Source organism: Saccostrea echinata, unplaced genomic scaffold, assembly GCF_033153115.1.
Source record: "Saccostrea echinata isolate AGI-Se365-2 ecotype Australia unplaced genomic scaffold, CSIRO_AGI_Sech_v1 ptg000015l, whole genome shotgun sequence".
Lineage (NCBI taxonomy): Eukaryota > Metazoa > Mollusca > Bivalvia > Ostreida > Ostreidae > Saccostrea > Saccostrea echinata.
In genome coordinates, this window is record NW_026889764.1 from 13,000,639 (window position 1) to 13,017,306 (window position 16,668).

General features: G+C 33.2%; 1 long non-coding RNA gene across 1 annotated transcript; it reads right to left on the reverse strand.

The window, feature by feature from the left end:
* Window positions 1-328: 328 nt before the first annotated feature.
* LOC133187358 (uncharacterized) lies at window positions 329-2,029 on the reverse strand. Its single transcript, XR_009721181.1, has 3 exons — window positions 1,984-2,029; window positions 683-722; window positions 329-342 (listed from the first exon to the last, which is right to left on the reverse strand). It is a non-coding gene; the product is annotated as an uncharacterized LOC133187358 (long non-coding RNA).
* Window positions 2,030-16,668: the final 14,639 nt, after the last annotated feature.

Genomic DNA, 16,668 nt, shown 5'->3' on the forward strand with positions numbered 1-16,668 from the left:
TGATGATTATAGTTATCATTGTTTGAGCTAGTGCAACTAAAAAATATATACCATGTGTGATAAATGTGTTAGTCTTTAGAATTGAGAAACCCTACAGAGAGGTTAAAATGTCATGAAAGTCGCGAATTTCCTTTTTTAAGGCAAAAACGTTGATAAAACTACACGTGGAACTAACCAATACATTCTTTACAGCCAGCTCTGAAAGCAACACCATGACGAAGAGAAAGTTCAGAATTTTACACGTTCTTCCAAAAGAATTCTTTTCCACAGTTCTCACTATGTAAGGCAAACAAACTGTTTCCATAATGCAATTCTGCTCTTTGGCTCACTTTCTTGAAATAACTAAAGAAAAGTTTAACAATAAAAAGTAAATCAAGTGGTTGAATGGAAAGTGCTTAAATGGAATGTGCAGAGAGATGGTAGATTAGAGTCTATGTTCAATATTTGCTTTTTTGAAACTCTGTTTTGGAATTGCAACTTACGTAAGACGTCATGTGACGCCACAGTCTAGACCCTTCTAAATGTCTCGTGCGGTTTAAAGAGCGGATTTAAGTTTAATTTAAAATAGAAAATAGCGTCTGGCTCATTTCAGTGATCAATGGACAGAGTACCAGGAAATATTTGATTCAACCAATACTTTGAGTCTGAAAAAAATGATGATAAAACACATACATGTACTTACCGTCATAGAGATTCGGGTGCATGAAAAAACTTTTAAGTCTCTGCAAAGTAAAATTAAGGAATTTAAAAAAAATCGGATACTTATACACATGAATTTGTACATGTATAGTGTTATTCTGAATTGTGTACATACATAATTACATGATCAATTTTTAATTTCAGATTCCAGCCTAAAGTGTACACTTAGAAAGAATTAAGACATTTTAATCTATAGATAAACATACTAGTCACAACTGCGCTCGCCTCAACGGTTGCACACTCAACATATTAATACTTAAGGAAAATATTTGATAACCTGGTTTTGATTTTTTCATTTTAATAAGATTTGACTAAATATATGATTGCTCAAAGAAAAGGCTTATTAAAATGAATATAATTTTTAAATTGTGTTTTTAGGTACTGTATCCGCAAAGCAACAGCTCTATACCATGAATTAACTATTAATTCGACTTATTTATCCAGTGTTTCCGGTAAACAACATGTATTATAATACAGTAATTGATAATAAAATTTCTCGACCTAAAGGATGAACAATTTTTCATTATTATATTCAATTTGTTAATAGTAATGGTCAGTGTTTGAAGAAAATTTTATGCTTACGGAGTATTTTGCTCATGATTTTCTTTGTTACAGCGAGTGATTCCTTAAGTAATTTGAGGAGTATTCTACAGAATTTTCGAAAATAGACTCAGTAACAGAGGACAGCTGAGTCTGCATACATATCAAATAATCCCGCTGATATCATGTTAAAACTAGAACATAAGAGGAACCCCAATCGCATTTATTCAATTAAAGATATGAACATTGATTGCATCATTGAACAAAACACATTAGTTACGTGTATTTATTTTATTTCATTTTATTCACTTAACAATACTATAAGAAATAAATCTTGACGTGTTCGTAATTGCAAAACACGTCATACCCTCTTTATTCTGGATACCGTGGAATCATCATTGTTTGTGGGGGACTAATGTTTGTGGATTCCGTGGGTCTCCTTACCCACGAATTTACATCCCCATGAACGTTTATTTTGTAAACATATTGATTAATTGAATCTACCGTATAAACGAGTAACCCACGATTATTGCCTGCCCACGAACTTTAAATTTTGCTTGCCCACGAACATTGACCCCCACGAATATAAATGATTCCACAGTGTATAATTTTGTATCAATTATGGTGGATTAGAACTTTCAATTGATAACAAAATTGGTCAATCTGGGAAGAAAGCATCATGAAGGAAAAGGTGAAGATAACGAACAGTGATTGATCTCAAAAAAATCTACAAACAATACACACCTGTGAACAGGGCATATACGGACCCCAAGAAATTCCAGAGGTTGGATCAAGTGCCGAGTAGGAGAAAACATCCACTGATTAACGGTCACACCTGCAGTGAGCCGTATGTATTGATCAGGTAAACGGAATATTCCGTATTCAAATGTAATATAAAAACAAAGGAATAACAATTGGTATAAAACATGTCAGCCAAAGTACCACCCAATAATAGTTATATTTGTTAACTAGGTCATTATATCGACCATAGAATTTAGGATATGCTGACTTTAAACGAGATTTTAAAATTCCCTGTAACATCAACTTATCTGTCAGTAGCCTGCATCGATTTAAAAATTGATCGTACTCGAAGCATGTATCGTATAAGTTGAGAAACATAAACACCATATGCCGGTGATAGCGGAATATTTCTAAATAAATAAGGAAAGTTGACGTTGGAAAAAAGGCATCTCGTTTGTAATACAATTTTGTTGTTAGTAGGCCTTTATCGTCTATGAAACAATTCAAAGGATTTTAAATTACCTTATTTGAATGATGCACTTCACTAATTTTTAAAGTCATTACGTAAGCAGCCACTGAATCAACTTTTTTTTCTATTGTATAATAAGATAAATGCTGCATGTCTGTTAGACTTAAAACAAATACTATTAAAGGCGTCGGGCTTAGAATTTGATAACAAGAAACTTTGTGCTTTTTGAATTATGATTTCAAAAGTTTCATTTGTGACTTCAGACTGAATCTTGAAGGAGAAATAGATTACTAGAACAACAGTGTGGTAATTGATTCATGACTGCCTTTTTGGCAAAGAACCATCGGTACGTTTTAGTAATACGGTAAGAAATATCTCAAATACTTCCTGTCATATTGGTCACAAAATAAGCGATATGCATAGATGTATCATTTTTGAAAGAAAAGTGGTTTTAAGTAAACTAATCTGACTGGAAGACTTTTTTACATTCTGAAAATAATCTAAATGTATAATTGTAAAATAAATTAGCTTTTTCAAAACTATTTTCCTTGAAATATATGAATTAACATTTACCATCTTATTAACGTTTCTTGTTCACGTTTCTATCTAACAGAGCTTGTTGTAGGTCATTTTAAAACGTCTAACGTCAACAAAGAGCTAGGTTCACTTTATCCATAAAATGGCCCTGCCCATATACCAATTCACTCACCTAGTCCCAAGTTCCATTTCAAACATAAATAAAAATTAGACACTTAGTACATTCATATCCTATGAAAAAGATTCCTCGAGAGTCCAGGTATTGAAAAACTTGCTATGTGAAATTCCAATGTTCTTCAATTTTGGAGATAATGAGTGTATTTGAGTACCTTCAGCAAATAATTAAAATATGAACCAACCCCTCCATCCAAAAACTAAAACATGGATTATAACGTGATGAAACAATTCTTTCATTATTTTATTTAACATTTTGGATCATAGGTTTAGGTCTATGCAAGATATAGAAAAAGTGCCAAAATATTTGGCCATTTTTGGGGGAAAAAAATCAGGATTTAAGAATAAGGATGTAGTTCATGACGTCATAATGAATGGAATAGCAAGAAAATTACGTCATTTTTATTAGATACAAACGGAAAGATCCGTAGACAAATAAGTGTGAAAATGATGACCTAACAATTTGTATAAATAATGTCAGTCAATTAATCGGCTTAATATGATACTTAACATGGAGACCAGGTCTTCCAACAATCTATTGGAATTGCCATGGGTACCAATTGCGCCCCGTTATTAGCAAACCTATTTTCTGTATTCATATGAAGCAGAACTTGTTCCAAATCTTTTGCATGAAAAGAGGAAAACACTTGCTGTGGCCTTCAACTCGACATTTAGATATATTACGTATTGCCAATTAACAATAGTTATTTCCATTCTGATGTCGACAAGATATATCCTGGTGAGCTTGAGATAAAATATACCACAGAGTCTGACACATCTGTTTCATATTTGGATATTTTATTAGAAAAGACGTTAATGGTAATATAACAACAGAGCTTTATGTAATAAAGTTGATTCAATTTTTTAGTTTCGGAATAGTTTTGTTGATTTAATTTTGACTGTATTGGGTGACCGTGGATGGGTGTAGAATGCAATTTATTTTTAGAAGGAGTATATAAGTGACCGGTTAGGCCAGAGTGGTCAGACGAATGCCACGTTTCTACTTGTCCTATACGTTCTTATGTCTTTGCGAATATTGCAGTTATAAGGACTGTCAAACAGGTAGTCATTAGAACAAGGAAGGCTTGTTTGGACTGGCGTATTTTTGTGTTTTCCCTATCTCACTAGCCGGTAAGCGTATTAGTTTTTTTGTATGTTTGTCAATATTGTAAGTATGTTCGTTTATTTGTAGTTTTTCTATGTGTAAATTTCGTTCAGGGTTACTTAAACGTATGATATTTTCAATGCGTGAGGCGTGAGGGGTGTTTGGCACATTTTCTCGGCGGATACCAATAAGAGTCATGTGTGATGTAAAGCGACATTATGGATGGTCATGCGGGTACTGAGGGGTGCATTTTGTTAAGGACAGACGTATTATATTTGTACGTTAGTTCCAAGTAGGAGGGTGAGACCAGAGATCTAGAGTTGTGAACCCTTTGAAGTCGATTTTCCGCATGCGTGGTTATCAGGGTGCGGATCAGCATGTGGTGGCGGGAACCCTTCCTGAGTGACTATTGTCGTGTAGTGAATTTAGTGAATAAATTTTGCATGTGAATAAAATCTTTAAAAAAGGGAATTTCCAACAATTATTATACAGATTATTCATTGAAGTTGAACGTTTTCTAATTTCTAATTAAAAAAAAACAATTATTTTGAATAATTGAATCTCATACGTTATTTGAGACATAAGACTTGTGATTTAAAAGTAATTAAAGTATCAGATATTTGTAAAGTTAATAACTGTTTTCATATTATTTCTTGTTTCTGTGTGGTTTGAAAGGAGGGAAAGAGAATATTATTATTATTTTTTGTTTATTTTCATTAATAATTTTTTTTCAATTTTCAATTTTTTTTTACAATTTGTTCTTTCATCTCAGCCGTATAAAATCCAAAAGAACTCATTACACTTTATGATAAACGTGATGACTTTAACTTTTCAATCGTCAACTTCCCTTACTTATGCAGTAATATACCCTTATCACCTGCATACGGGGTTTAATTCTCTCAGTTGATTCGATACGCCAGAGCATGTTCTGCGTATGAACAATTTCTAGAAAAGGTAAGTTATTGACAAACAAGTTGATGAAACAAGAATATCAGCAGTCTCGTTTAAAGTCATCATCTCGTAAGTTCTATGGTCGATATAATGACCTTGTCGGCAAATACAATCTTTCATGGAGTCAAATGCTGACTGACGCGTTTCATGCTGATTATTAGGCCATTATTTACACACTGAATTGTAGACGGATATTTCCGTTATTTTCCCGATCATGACAAGGAGCACACGGCGGCTGTGAACGGTCGGTAGGGGATGCTCACTCCTCCATGGCACCTGATCCCACCTCTGATGTCTTAGAGGTCCGTGTTTGCTCTGCTCCTATTTTATAATGTTTAATGGACTTTTGAGCTCGAATACTGTTCGTTAGCTCCACATATTTCATTGATTATATAGTGAAAATGCATTATTTCTTCGAAAATCTTCTTCTCTGCTCCTTTGCATTGAGCAAACAAACAAAGTGCATAGTTATTATGAGCAAGGGTGCATCTATCAAAAAAGTGAATTTTATGTGAAAATAACAAATAGTAATAATGCTGAAAAGTCCTATAAAACGCAGCACAGTTAAGGCTATAAAAGGGAGGCAGAGCCTAATTTTTATTGGAAATATTAACTATTACATCACACGAAACTAGCAATCCTTAAAAATACCAAAAATGAAATGATTTGCGATTTTAAACTGTAGGAGATAATTAAACTACATCAAAACTTACTATAACATGCGTTTTTGTGATGAATTAAATACCACATAGCAAGGTTTAAACAAGTCACTGATCGTACTGCACTTGTCGATATGACGTCATTCTGTATAACTTGACGCAGTTTGTATGCAGTGAGAGCCGGATCAAGTAATATTTTCACAATGAAGAAATGTATTTTATAATTAAATAAAATATTATTCGCAAATTTTAAGAGGCAATTAATTTAGATACAATGTCCTTTTTATGTTTTTGTTCATATATTTTCCGTACTTTTCTCATTTAACGGATACTGCCGTATATTTGTATGCAGGTACATTGGAGGATAATCTAAGGGTCTTATTCAATCGATCTAATGCAAGGGCATACCCTCAATGGATCATGACAAGTTTTTAATCATAAATTGTAGAAGTATTAAGCTATTTGAAAAGTGCTGCAATCCTGTTGAAATCTTGAAACTGAATTATTTATTTCTATATTTAATGAAGCTGACCAGCAAAAAATTCTGTATGCGTTCATATAAATATAATTTAAACTATGAAATTGTAGAATCTATATAGGATCGCAGCACTTTTCACAAACTGCAATGGGTGCTGAAACTATTTAAAAATTAAACTTCGAATTTTAACTTGGTTTTTTTGTTTGTTTGTATGTTGTTTAACGTCCCTCTTGAGAATTTCTCACTCATATGGAGAGGCCACCACTTGCCTGTGGAGAGCTGCAAATTTTGTCCTATACTCGGCACTTACGGCCATTGAGCAGTGAGGGATCTTTTTCGTGCCCGCACCTACTGCGACACGGGACCTCGGTTTATACGGTATCATCCGAAGGACCGGTCTCCACGTCCCACACTGGGATTCGAATCTGCGACGTAAGGATCAACTCCTTACTCCGCGACTTTAGGGCAGACGCTCCAACCATTTCGCCACGCGGGCGACTTTTAACTTGGTTTTGCCCTTGCACTATTGAAATTTTGTAGGTGACCTCAATACTGCAAGTATATGTGCAAAAGTCACGTGACTGCCACATCACGTGACAGGTCTAAATAGAAAATCTAATCGTCCTCAATATGTAGTTAATAACCATAATTACATTTGTCCGATATTAGTAAAGTACTAATAAGAATCGCCATCCTGAAAAAGAATATATTTTGTATCATAGAAAATCGCCGATATTTCCATTTAGCACCTTAACTGTACTGCGAACAATACAAATTGTGAGAAGAGCAAACACAGACCTCTGAAAAACGTCAGAGTGGGATAATGTGCCATGGAGGAGTAAGCATCCCCATTCGACTGGTCACACCCGCCGTACGTGTCTAATAGTATGAAAATATTGACCGACCAATTTGTATAAAGGATGTCATGATCAGTCAACATTCGACCTAACGACAGATTGTTTTTCAAACAAGGTCATTGTAGCGACCAAAGAATTTGTAAACTGTTCAATTTTAACGAGATTCCAGATTGCCCACCTATTTGTCAGGAGTCTGTCTCGTTTAGGAAAATGTTCATGCAAGATACAGGTTGTATCTATGAAATTATAAGCAAAAATAATGAAATTTAGAAATCAGTCTAAAAACAATTATGAAACGCCTATATGTTTAACTGAACGAACATGTCAGAGTTGATATAAAATTGAATATGAATCGTCTATGGAAAGAAATTTAAATTTCCCTAGATGAATTAAGTACTGTCTCATTTAATTCATTAGAATAGCTAAAGCAGATAATGATATGTATCCGCAAAATCTGTTTCCTTAATCACAGTACACATTTATCGCCTTGATCCTTTTCATAGAGAACATTGAACGAGCAGTAATGAGAGTGGGTAAGAAAAATTTCTTCTTTTTTTTTTTGTTTCCAAAAAGGAGGTAGAAAGTTAATTATATATGTTATATATCTACTATAAATTGTAACGTTAAAGTATACGTGATAATTTATAGAAAGAGCGAAGTAAAAAGAGATATATATATATATATATATATATATATATATATATATATATATATATATATATATATATATATATATATATATATATATATATATATATATATATATATATATATATATACTGTTATATGTAAACTTGTTTGATAGCTTTCCTGAAGTTCGTCACAGTATCATTTACAATGCTTTATCCCCTTGACTGTTGCACTGCAGATATGTAAGTATGAAAAAAAAACTCTTATTATATCTGACAGCTTGTTTTCCCCCTTATTGTTCTTTTCGCTTTTTGCAAAATTACTCACTGCTTCAACATTCTTCAGCAATAAACTACTGTCAATCTCAGCACAAGTCCTTCCATATAAAATAAAATCATGTTTTTAAGGAGGGATTCTTCTCGTATTCTACTCATATTTCTTTATTTAAAAATTAATGAATTTTTTATAGATTCCAGAAGACATTATAAATAAGTGATGGTATCAATTAGATTAAATTTGACCGTTTTATTTCAGAAGCAAGGTCAGGTCAAGGTCATTATCTTTTTCCTTGACATTTAGTGTAAATAATTACTGTTGCTAATCATGTGATGCCTACTTCTATTTCAAAATATAATATGGTTTTCTTTTTGCACAAAAAGATGCTACCATATCGGGTCTTTCAGATGATTGAACCAAATTAATTGCCACAATTTAACTTAAATAGATATAGGTTGATCCGAATTTCTTGTTTTTCTTAATTTTTTAGGATTAATTAGTAATTTTTATATAATTCTTATATTTAAATTTTTCTTATTTTCACATATGTTAAAGTAGTCATACAAATATACAAAATGATACAAAAACAAAAACCTTTGACTGTTTAGTAAAAGAGAAAAACACTTTTTACTGAATTTTTGCTCACATCTGATTTAGATTGGAAGCATTTAAAAGCTAACATGATTGTAGTTTGTTTAGAAAATTATTATTATTTGCTATATTTTAAAACTTTAGGGCATTATTATTAATTTTAGTTAAATTCCAAATTCTTTAAGTCTTTTTTGTTTAAAAAAAATTAACTAAATATATTGTTCTCTAAGTGATTTTGATAGACAGAAAAGGAGGTATTTTCATAAGCCGCAGTTGCGCAAAAATATAGTCCCTGCACGATTTCAAACTCAGTTTACTATTTCTATTTAAATTGTACAAGTATGAAGAGTAAATACATTACAGATAAGTATATAAGACATACAAGCAAATATACTTGGAATATTTTGTCTCTCCAGAAACCAGACAAGAATCCCTCCTTAAGAATATTTCTCAAAAATACATATGCTTCTTCAATGATCATAATTCGTCTTTCCGATTAGAAGAGAACATGTCTTACGTATAAATTGATTGAAAGGGATAAAATCAGATAAAACAAGTGGTGTGTATCAATGGTTGCAAAAGCAATGAAATGTATGAGACACGTATATGCGATTTAACATTCTAACAATTTAATTTCTATTCGCTAGGTTAAATACATGTAGGAATGCAATGTTGTTGTTTTTTCCGATGGTTGTCATGGTTGTATTCAAAGAATAAAGAAGTTTGAGATTTTGTGTAATATGTATCTTAGCTTAAATTTCTACCTGTACTTCAGAAGTAGGGAATAGAATTAAGTTTTTTTTTTCAATGTTATTCTTAGTCTGTTATACATGAACTTGCAAGTCTGAATTTTTTTCAATACATGATTTTTTTTTTCTTATACTGTATACCTATCAAGATATTTATGATATATTTTTAGAATTGTACATTTAAAAGATTTGAATTCGATATATTTTCAAATCGGTAACCGGTGTTATAGAGTATTATTTCCCCCATAGTCAACTTTTCCCGGAATCTGTACTCTAGAATAGGACATTCTCCCGATAGGGAAATATCAAACTAGAGGCAAATTTCCACCTCTTTCGAATTCTTAGAGTGATATTTCCACTGTAAGGTTTCCGGGTTCGTTTAAGGCCGGATTCGGCTGCTCTAACTGATCAATTTAATCCAGTAAAATTTTAGTATCTCAATAACTGATTTGAATTAGCAATATGTAGACTCTCCCTGTCGCTCGGGAACGCATGGGCCTTCCAAGGACTGAAGCACATTAGCTTCTTGCCTCTAGCTAGCCAAACCCGTGTATTATTGTAACGTATATAATTACATATTCACTACCAAAGTCCCGAAAGCCTATTTCAGGCACGTAAGACTTTATTCAGGTATGACAGTACCTACCACGTTTGGTTATTCTGTTTTGGACCGTCTTCGCAAACCAGCCGTCAGCAACAGACTACATGTAACAATTCAAGCCGACTGTCTCAGTATATATACACACTTCAGGTCACGTGACCTGCTGAGAACCGGAGGGATTCTGTAAGCGGTAGTATATTAAGTATGTCCCAACGACCCCATCGGTGTAATATTGGATTTGAAAGCAGAGAGCAAATACTCTCGTAAAGTTTTTCAAGATTTAATTTTTCTACAAATTGACTTATTTTTATGACCCATGCCAACAGCAGCTATTTTGGATAATTATACATACTTACTTGTACGTGTAGTTTGAAATACAAAGGTAAAAAAAGTTCATTAAAAAATAAAATTCCTCGATTATATTGTACCAATCTTTTGTGTGCGGTTACTGAAAAAAGAAATTTAAAATTTTTAATTTTCATACTTCGTATATTTCAGTTGAACTGCTCGCCATTATGAAAATATAAAAAGTTGAATGCTCACCTAGACTTTTTAGGTCTTTCCACCTTTCTGTGGAAAGACCTCTTGAAATGCTTATGTTTATTATTATTATTATTATTTTTCTTCCCGGACTTTTGAAACCGCAAGACTTATCGAAAAACTTTATAGTTCATGATACTGGATATTAAAAGTTATTCCGAAAAACGACCCCCCATGTTTGAACTTTGACCTCTTACGAAGTTATTGCCCCTTTCGCAAGAATAGCTTGTTATCGCTACTCCTTCGAAACCGTAAACCGTAGAGGTACGAAACCTTCACCAATGTCTTTGACTAATTGAGGGGATTCTTCAATCTATTCATTGCGAAAGAATTCGTTGACCACTTCAATGAGTTATTGCCCCTGAAAGTTTTTGATATTCATGAAAAATTAAAAATTTTCAAAACCATAAGTCGTAGAGACATGAAACCAACTGCATTGAATTCTTTGACATTTGACCTTGAAATTTATGTCAAGGTCAAAGGTCAAGGTCATTCAAACTATGAGATATTAATAACTCTCTTGTCTTTCAACATATACTATATGCCTTTGCATCTTTAATATGTCCTTCTAAAACTATTTCAAAGATTTCATTCTTGTCCCCTAAGCTTAACCCCTTTGAAAGTTATTGCCCCTTGTGCAAAAAACCTTGTTATCGCTACTCCTCTGAAACCGTAGACCGTAGAGACATCAAACCTTCACTAATGTCTTCAGGGTCTTTAGACACAACTTCAATCTATTCAGTGCGAAAGGATCTGATGACCCTTTATATGAGTTATCGCCCTTTAACGGCTTTGCGCTTAATAGTAGGCCTTATAACTTTAAAAGTATAAGTCCTAGAAGCATGAAACTAATTGCAATGTGATTCTTGACCTTTGACCTTTAATGTGTGGTAAAGGTCAAAGGTCAAGGTCATTTCAAAATTTTCATTTTTTTCTATTTTCAAGCCATTTCTGGATTCTTTTTGTATAAAAATTAACTTTAGAGAGTAAAATATAAAAATTAAAGAAATCTAAAGAAGGTGGAAAGACCTCTAATTGTTCGAGAACAATTAGTCTACTAGTTTGTCATTATTTTTTTGAAGTTTTACTAAGATTGTCTCTCGCGAGGAAACCTGCTTGAAAATTATATAAGGGGCCTTATAACAATGTGTCGACCCCTCCCCTCATATAGGGTAAACTGATCGGAAGTCGAACGCCTATCTATATTCACCGACAGTGTTGACAACAGGGCACATTATGCGTGTCATAAACTCAGAAATCTATCGAAATGTGTGCCTAAAGCGTCATTTTAGCGTGTTGTTTACTGTGGCAACTGAATGAAACAATTGTTATTAAAGGAAAAAGCCCGAGATACCAAATAGATCGTAAGTCGAACACATTCGACCACAAGTCGAACGGCTAGATATGAAGTCGAACGCCATTTATTCCGAGTCGCATGAATTACGAATTTTTCATTGATCCTCCACCTTTTCTGTTGATTTTATCTTATTTCTCTCTGTATTCATTTTTTTTCCAGTTTTATATGCTTTGTCTATCTTTTTTTCATCCTCCGTTGAACATGTTTGAAGCCCAATTTGAAGTTACATGTATGGCAAAAAAGAAAAAAAAACGTTCTGCTTTCTTTTTTTTTTTTTGACATCGATCACTTTGTTATCTTCATTTTTTACACTTAGAAGTCTTTTCTAAGGTAACATTTCGAATGCTTAAATTATTCGTTTCAGGCGAATTTATGTGGTCAGGACTCAATTTATTGTTTGAAGTTTCACAACTTTCTATGGTAGAACTAATTTTCTTAAAGTTCGATTACTTTATTCAACACAAAATAGTTTCAATCTAAACAATCTTGCCATGAAACAAATTCAATTTGACATATTTTAAAATCAGAAGACATAAAACGATTTACAAAATGGCATAAAAATTTAATGTTGAATATTTATTTCTTCAGAAATTTTTAAATCTTTCATGCGGATTTTAAAACCATTCAAATTATATCTATAAGCTTTCGTTTTTCTTTTTCTTTAATCAAATGTTAATCCTCTGTTACGGCCCCTATTTTCCTGAGATCTCAACAAATCTTATTATTTTCTGGAACTGGCGCAAACATACTTGCAGCGTCGTTGTTTTTTTTAAAAGGGGGGGGGGGGCAAAAAGATTCAAGGTGAAGATAGGGAACGGAATCAATCTCAAGAAAATCTACAGACAATACAAATCTGTAAAAAGGATATAAAACACGAACCCCCGGAAATTCCAGAGGTGGGATCAGGTGCCTAGGAGAAGTAAGTTGACCAGTCACATCCGCCAATTACAGTCTTCGAAATAACCCGGGAGTCCGATGCCCGGGACCTGGTAAAAATGAAGATTCTTATGCCCGCTGGGCATGTGTAATGTTTTCTCCATTGTAGACTGACTTTTATGTAAAAATATTTTACACAGTGGATAGCAATTTATACTTTCGTTTCTGATATTAAAGTGTGTACGGTATTTTATTCCATGACAACTCCTTTTCCCTTTTTGTTTGTAATTGGCATTTCTTGATTTTTTGTGTGTGAAAATTTGAATAGTAGTTTAGTAAAATACCCGGTAAATAAAATCAAAAGAAATTAATTTTACGTCAAAAGTGATCGTTACCCCCCCCCCCACCCCTTTTCAACATGTTCAATTGTATAATACTCGTTTATTAAATTCAGATTTCTTCAAAAATAGCAATGATTACCACATTTTGGTAGATTTATTATTTCTTGTAGATTCACTGACCTTTTTTAACAGCCCTGTTTATACATGTATTTAATGTACCAAATAAATATGCCGTCAGTAGTCAATTAAATAGGTGAAATTTATTTTTTATTACCTAATGTAACAATATCATTAAAACAGACAAGTATATACATGGCCGTAGGAACCGGAGGGGCACGGGGGGGGGGGGGCGTGCCCCCCAATAATTTTGCCGATATATAGATTACTATAGTAAACATAGATACTATATGCTAGTGCCCCCTCAATAAAAACGTCTGAAGACCTTCTTTTTTTTTTTTTTTTTTTTTTGCTTGTCAGGAAATTTTTGGTAGTGCCCCCTCAACAGTAACAGTCAACTGAAAAATGTATTGCTGTGCCCCCCCCCCCCCCCAAACTGAAATTGCTTCCTACGGACCTGATATATACTAAATAAGTTGACCAAAGAAGTGCACACACATTTTAAAATCAATTTCACAGGTGTCATATGCAGTGAAGCGTAACTAACTAATCCCTGTCGTCTTTCTACTGTTGTTGAAATGCACGAGATAATCATGCCACATTGTGTACACAAACTGTAATTACACTGTAGGATTTTCACATGGAATCCAAATTCAGTATGTTAAAAACAGCATGCAGGTTTTTCCGTAATGATAAACTACTACATTTCAAAATTTTCGGTAATGCATTACAGCAATAAAAAGTATATGTTCTTGACCACTCGAAAGAATATTTTTCACTCTTGGAAATTGTTGGTTGTTGGTCCATTCTTGTATAAACAATGGTTCATACACTGTAAAGACAGCGTTTTTTTTTTTTTTTTTTTTTTTATTTCATGAAGTTAAATTCTGAGTAGGGCATATAAACTTGGTAAAAGTAGTAGATGAGATGCCCGACGGGCATGCGTTGTGAAGACTGCGCCATGAACCAGCAAAAACCAAAGAAGTAATTATCCAATCTCGAAAATTCCATGCGCGGGGGGGGGGGGGGGGGGGGGTCCAACTGTTTCAACAATAAGATTTTTGGCTACATAAAACGGGGCGATTTTACCGTGCTGCAAAAAATTAGGGGATGGGTTGCAGCTAGACTTTTCAATGAACATTTTCAAACTAAATTTACAGTAAAATATTATGTTCGAAAATATACTTCGTGCTTGCGGAGCGTCAGATCTTCTTAATTAAATATTCATCACTGTTTGTCTTTTCACTGTCGTGGTAAATGGATAAAGCATTAAGAACCCACCTGTAACATGTATTAGGCACTGGAGAGCACTGAAAACATTGGCAGGCGCAGACCCAGGTATTTTTTTCCAGAGAGAGGGGAGGGGGCACTACATCACAAAAAATCCAACTCACAAATTTGTTGATAAAAAGAAAAGAAAACTCCTTTTCCCAGCATGAGGATTTTTGCACAAAGTTTAAAACTTGATTTTAGACGTAATTGCCAAAATAGATAGCCTACATCTAAATTTGCTATATTACGACTAGATGTTTACAATTAAAATGATCACGTAAATTGTGGTCTGAATAATGGAATAATTAAAGTACTGGTGGCACAGGTTTGTTTGTTTTTGTTTGTTTGTTTGTTGTTGTTGTTGTTTTTTTTTTTTTTGTTTTTTTTGAATGGAAAGAGTTGATTCATTTTCTTCTATAATAATATAATCTTTATAAATCTTATAAAGCTTTTAATCTCTCTTGTATAAATTGCGGTATTTTTATCGTTGTTTCTAGTGTCGAACACTGATCGACTTCCGATCATTTTCGGTGTTCGACTCCATATTTTTTTTCGATATTAATTCAATGAGCTTTGGTTAATTATTTTGCGAATTATGTATCCAAAACCATATAAAAACAGCTTTTAAAAATATTGATTGGTATAAATCCTTTTTTTAAAGTATTGATTAGCTTATTTGGTAAATGTTTGGAGCTTTGAAACAACATGGATAATTCATTTACGACAGAAAATTTGGAGAAATCACGTTCAAATTTCCCGGCACCTAGAACTATTAACAGAAGAGTTCGACTTAGAAAAGATAACTCTAATTGATTAAATGGATAAAAAAGAAGACAGATAATCAAGAGTTGCTTACCATTTATTGTTTATCAAAAGGTGTACTTGAGGTTTAAAATACGTTCGACTCGCGGTCATGTCCGACTTTCGATCAGTTTACCCTATAAGTACATGCGTTATATTTTATTGTTAGGGAAAATCGACTCTGGAGTAAATCGCACTCAATATCTATTACACAGAGTAGGATTTCCCCCCGGAAAATTGAATCTGGTGTGGTATTTCCATAGGGAAAATCCTACTCTAGAGCCATTTTTCCGAGGGGGGGGGTGTTATTTTTTTTTAGAGAAGAAAGCCTACTCTACAAGTATTAAATAATCTAAAAACAGATGAAAAAATAATGGGCATTGAGAAGATTCTTGTTTAAGCCACGATGTACTAATACGTTTGACTATGTAAGCCTGATGCAGATTTCACTGCAGATTTCACTGTGTTTTTTTATTCCTTCCTTCAATGCATTTAGCTACCACTTGTTTTTTAGAGACAAAGAAAAAACAAAAAGGATAAGATACTAATCCAGTACCAATATTTAAAAATATATGATAAAAGATTATATAATCGCATAACCTTTTGCTCACAAAATGCTTTTCATTTAATATAACTGACACATCTACTAATAAAAGGTGATTGGTGAGATACCTGTAACTAATCAAACGATATGAATCAAAATTTTTTGACTATATATACAGTCTACATTTCAGGAACAGTATCCAATCTATTGGAATTCCCATGGGTACCAATTGCGCCCCGTTATTAGCAGACATTTTTTTGGTATTCATATGAAGCAGAATTTGTCCAAAATCTTGTACGTGAAAAGAAGAAAACACTTGCTGTGGCCTTCAACTCGACATTTAGATATATCGACGACGTATTGTCAATTAACAATGGCTATTTCCATTCTTATGTCGATACGATATATCCTGGTGAACTTGAGATAAAAGATACCACAGAGTCTGACACATCTGTTTCATATTTGGATATTTTACTTGAAAAAGACTTTAATGGTAATCTAACAACCAAGCTTTATTATAAACGTGATGACTTTAACTTTTCAATCGTCAACTTCCCTTAAATATGCAGCAATATACCTTCATCACTTGCATACGGGGTATATATCTCTCAGTTGATTCGATACGCAAGAGCATGCTCTACGTATCGAATCAATTTCTAAAACGAGGTAAATTATTGACAAATAAGTTGAAACAAGAATATCAGCTGTCTCGTTTAAAGTCATCATTTCGTAAGTTCTATGGTCGATACAATGACCTTGTCAG